This window comes from Coregonus lavaretus (assembly GCF_964263955.1).
Source record: "Coregonus lavaretus genome assembly, contig: HAP1_SCAFFOLD_1241, whole genome shotgun sequence".
Lineage (NCBI taxonomy): Eukaryota > Metazoa > Chordata > Actinopteri > Salmoniformes > Salmonidae > Coregonus > Coregonus lavaretus.
The window spans coordinates 1-5,928 of record NW_028159667.1 but is presented as its reverse complement, the minus strand read 5'-3'; positions in this window follow the sequence as shown (position 1 = coordinate 5,928).

Sequence of the window (5,928 nt, the reverse complement as noted above, 5' to 3'; positions counted from 1 at the left end):
CCATGGAGACAGGACTATAATATACTATATAGAGAATAGAGAGAGATCATCCTATATATGAATATACTGTATATCTATAAGAGAAAGACTTTATGGAAAGAGCAGCATATATAGTATGTAATATCATAAGACTGTCTTTAGAGAGATTACATCAACCATGACTGGAACTGCAATGTGAATGAATGTGCACATCGATTGGAATTAAAAAGAGAACTGTTTACTAAAAATGAAGGGAACATGATACATCTAGAGTTCAAAACTATATATTGGACTGAAAATAACAGATGCCAAAAAAATATCACGCCTTTCTTTTTTAAATAATGGATAGTAACCATCATAGAAGATTGTCTCTGTGGCTCTGTGTCTGTCTCTGGAAGTATTGTAACTCCCTCCTCCCTCCTGGACGTAACTCTATGGGTATCAGCGGGGTCCTAGCAAAGGACTATGGGTTATATATAACTATTGGTTATAAACTGTTTGCCAACCAGGACCCCCCCATCGGCCCTCGGACAGAGAGAGGGAGAACCTCACCCTTCGGACAGATAAGGGGAGAACCTAGGAGAACCTAGTAAAACGGGGAGAACTGGGACATTATTTGGTGAACGGTGGGGTGAACCAGGATATGGTGTGCAGAAGACCACAGAGTGTACGACCACCATCTGTCTCACACACATTTCCTTTTTATCCCTTCAGTAGCAAATAAAAAAGTATGTAAACAAGTAAACAACAACTTCATGAACATCCATGAGAAGACCTGGGCCTGTGTTCACAAAGTGTCTCAGAGTAGGAATGCTGATCTAGGATCAGGTCCCCCCTCTTATTCATTATGATTTAAAGGGCAAATCTGATCCTAGATCAGCACTCCTACCCTGAGACGATTTATGAATACGGTCCCTGAAGGCACTGACTGTTGGGGCACACTGTTGTACTGTATGAGAAGTAGGCCGGTATTCAATCAGAGCTGTGTAGTAGCGCGCTTGACATTTAAATGGAGTTTCCAATTGAGTCAATATCTGCAGCTTTTACAGTGAATGCAATCTCCGCAAACGCGGGAAGATTGGCTTTAAAAGCCGCATTGTCAACTGCGCTACAGCGTGCCTACTGGATTGAATCCCGGCCAAAGACTTTCCTGTGTTTGTGACTCTGTGTAAAACAGCCTGGATTTGCATGAGTGTTTTTTACCATTCTGGTCTGCTACCTTATGAATGTATTTTTGCTATATGATGCTGTACCTATAAAAGAGAGTGATAGGGAGGGGCGGGGTAAAGAGGTAGTGTAGTTACCTGTGGGATTTCGGGTGGGGGGTGTTGCAAATGTTGTTGCTTTTTCACTTGTTTGTTCTTAGAACGTTTCTTTTTCCATTCTGAGTTTTTTTTTTGTTTAATGTTCTTGTATCACCCCCTTGCTGTTGGCACCGGCTTTGCTTCTCTGTCTATGTTTAGTTGGACCGTGTGGGAGGCTCCTATCTCATATCCAGCTCCTATTTTTCAGAAGAATACAAAAGAATAGAATGTATCAAGTAATGTATCCTGGAGACCTGGGTTCAGTCCTACGGCTCTTCTCTCTTCAACTGAATCATCATCACCCTATTCTTTAAACTAAAGTAGCCCTTTTAGTCAAGGATAATGCTGTTAAATGTATCTCCCCCCCCCCCCCCCCCCCCACTCACCTAGCAAAGGATAATGCTGTTAAATGTATCTCCCCCTCCCACTCACCTAGCAAAGGATAATGCTGTTAAATGTATCTCCCCCTCCCACTCACCTAGCAAATGATAATGCTGTTTAAATGTATCTCCCCCTCCCACTCACCTAGCAAAGGATAATGCTGTTTAAATGTATCTCCCCCTCCCACTCACCTAGCAAAGGATAATGCTGTTTAAATGTAAAACCCCTTGCAGAGGACAATGGCTTTTCACTCTTTTTGTGCTTTTGCTGGACGTGTGTTGTACCTGAGATGAGATAGTTAATGATTTGTGTCAATAAACAGAGAATCTTTGTTCTAAGCTCATTCCTCGCGCAGCTTGAATTATTGATCATCATGGAGCCACAACGGGGCAGTTAAAAAGCCCCAAGGGGCTCTACAGTAGAACCACAGGTTGCAGACCCCTGGTTATGGTAATAGCGTATGTGTCAGGATCAGGCTGTTGTGTGTGTCTTTGTGTGTGTCTTTGTCTTTGTGTGTGTGTGTGTGTGTGTGTGTGTGTGCTTCACTAACCGTAAGACCACATCATGGGTCTTACTAAGAATAATACTGAGAGGTCATGTCTTTTCATGAGTGAGTTCATCCTGCTTCAGATCAAACTGAGAGAGAGAGAGAGAGAGAGAGAAGAGAGAGAGAGAGAGAGAGAGAGAGAGAGAGAGAGAAGAGAGAGAGAGAGAGAGAGAGAGAGAGAGAGAGAGAGAGAGAGAGAGAGAGAGAGAGAGAGAGAGAGAGAGAGAGAGAACTCCCTGGATGTACTGTACATTGCCTCCTGTTGATAACTCCCTGTATGTGGACAAGTGATGCAGAATAGAGGATTATTACTCTTCATATGCACTAGCTGCTTGCCTGTCGGTCACATTAACAACACAGTAGGAAAACACAAGTCCTTTATAATACTAATCTCCCACACATCATTACCGATATGTGTCATAATTGTGTTATCATAAAGTACGTCTAACATCAAACATCACAAAGCACAACGAACCCATTAAAAATAGTCATTATTTTAAGCATCTATTTCTTTATCTCACAGTGGGTTCCCAACCATTCCAGAAAAGTTCAAAAGCCTGTTCCCTTTCAAAATATTATTATTATTGTTGCAACAATAATTTATAGTGATTATTTCTATGTGATCAAACTTTCATAGAGACTGATGGGGATTGGGGGTGTTCATGTTTTCTCAGCACCATCTGTGGAGCCTCCTGGGTCAAGTAGAATCCGATGTTCTCTTCTTGCAGATTAAAGAATCCAACTCTTGGCTATGGTTTAAAGCCCATATTTTACTTTAATTAAAAATAAATAATAATAATGAGTAGTGTATATATTTATGAATCTGATATGTTACTTTTTTTTTCAATCTGACATTGTAAATTGGAGATGTAATCAATTATATACTTCTGGGCTGCACGCGCACCATACAAATATGAACTATAAACAGAGAACCTGTAGCTCAGTTGGTAGAGCATGGCGCTTGCAACGCCAGGGTTGTGGGTTCGTTTCCCACGGGGGGCCAGTATGAAAATGTATGCACTCACTAACTGTAAGTCGCTCTGGATGAGAGCGTCTGCTAAATGACTAAAATGAAAAAAATAACTAGAATGTTATCCAGGCTTGATGTAGATTCAGGCAAATACTTTTGGCTGCAACAGATGGAAGTGTGCGAGTGGGTTTCTTTTGACAATGAAGCACCGGACTACAGCCATGTCGTTTTGAACCTAGAAGAAGACCTATAGATGGGAGTAGGCAAAAAGGAGTCGTATTTTCTAACTGGCCCAGCGTCGTCCAGGTTAGGGGAGGGTTTGGCCGGCAGGGATGTTCTTGTCCTCCTGTAGCGGGCCGGGCGCAGCGCACGCTGACACGTCGCCATGTGTACGGCGTTTCCTCCGACACATTGGTGCGGCTGGCGGGGTTGTGTTTCGTAGGGACGCATGGCTCTCGACCTTCCCCTCTCCAGAGTTCCTACGGGAGTTGCAGCGATGGGACAAGACTGTAACTACAAATTGGATACCACGAAATTGGGGAGAAAATGAGGTACAAATAAAATGTTGTGAAAAAAATAAATAAAATAAAAACAAAGAGAATAAAAAAAAATGACATGAAAATGTTTTTTAAAATAAAGGGAAAGAAATACAATTAAATAAGGAAACAATGCATGTTGGCTAGTTAGCTCATGAAGTTAGCGAGTGAATGCCTACAGATGTAACTCAAAGGTGAAGCCTACTTTCTGATTTAAGCAATAGAGTCATACTTCTAGAATTAATTGGGTTATAATTTAGCTAGCTAGCTAGCTAGGCTAATGACCCTATTGGACGCAGTTTGGCTTAGCCTGATGCAGCCTCAATCATAGGCTGCAACTGGCTAAGCAGCTAACTGCAGTCAAATAAGGAACATCATGATTGAACATCATTGTTAGTAAAATGATACATGGTGCCATTATATAAATAATAGCTTAGCTGGATTCCATGTAATTTGTTGTAACCATTATCACAAAATGGCGTGAATATTTGAGGTCCTCTGTAGCTCAGTTGGTAGAGCATGGTGCTTGTAACGCCAGGGTAGTGGGTTCGATCCCCGGGACCACCCATACCTAAAAATGTATGCGCACATGACTGCAAGTCGCTTTGGATAAAAGCGTCTGCTAAATGGCTTATTATTATTATATTTCTATCAGCTCTGTTGGGTTTCAACTAGTTGACCTGATGAAGATCAGTTTCGGATCTAAACGTTGTCAAATACTTATTTCCCTCATTAAAATGCAAATCAATTTATAACATTTTTGACATGCGTTTTTCTGAATTATTTTGTTGTTATTCTGTCTCTCACAGGTCAAATAAACCTACCATTAAAATTATAGACTGATCATGTTTTTGTCAGTGGGCAAACGTACAAAATCAGCAGGGGATCAAATACTTTTTTCCCTCACTGTAGCTAGCTAATGGCATTTTTATCAACTTTTCAATCAGATGGATAGCTTAGCAAATATAGCTATTCGTTTTCCCCTCACATCAAAGCTGCCTGATACAGCTTGCCAGTTGCTAGTAATATCACGACTCAGGATATGACCCAGATGCAGACACAGGAGGCGGATGGTCCGGTTCTCAGAATATTTATTATCACAAAGGGTCAGGCAAAAGGGCAGGTCGAGGGCAAGCAGAGGTTCGTAATCCAAGGCAGAGTCAACAAGGGACAGAACGGCAGGCAAGCTCAGGGTCAGGGCAGGCAGAAAGGTCAGAACCGGGAAGACTAGAAAACAAAACTAGAGAGAAGGTAACACACGGAAACACGCTGGAATGACTTGACGAGACAAGACGAACAGGCAACAGACAAACAGAAAACGTAGGTATAAATACAGAGGGGATAATGGGGGAAAATAGGATACACCTGGTGGGGGGTGGACACAAGCACAAGACAGGTGAAACAGATCAGGGTGTGACAAGTAATGTAGGATGAATAAGTCAGAAGCCAGCTAGCAATGCCAAGTTCATGCCTTTTACCAACAAAAACCATATACATGTATAAGAGACAATTACCATCAAGCAGGTCATTTTAGTTTTATTTTAGGACTCCAGGCTGAGGAGTAATAGCTACTAGTTTGTAGAACTGGCGTCTTCTCCAGATGTTGTCCCCAGTCAGCTCAAGAGTCTTCATCTGAACGAACATCACTGGCAAAATCACAGGCTGCATCATGCACTTGACGAGGCCTTGCTTACTAGTGCACATGCTTCACACATTATTCTTAAGTAACTTATTATTATTATTTTTACAATTGTATGATTTTTTTTTTTTTGGGGGGGGGGGATCAGCTTTAATATTGCAGATAGATTGTGGATTCCATCAATGTAATTGTCTGCATCATTTCCAATCCCCCATACATTTTTTAGTAAATATATATATATATATATATATATATATATATATATATATATATATATATATACAGTAGCAGTCAAAAGTTTGGACACACCTACTCATTCAAGGGTTTTTCTTTATTTTTACTATTTTCTACATTGTAGAAAAATAGTGAAGACATCAAAACTATGAAATAACACATATGGAATCATGTAGTAACCAGAAAATTGTTATTCAAATCAAAATACAGTATATATTAGATTTTAGATTCTTCAGAGTAGCCACCCTTTGCCTTGATGACAGCTTTGCACACTCTTGGCATTCTCTCAGCCATTCCTGAACTTGCGACCAAAAACAAGCTACATATGGACAGTACCA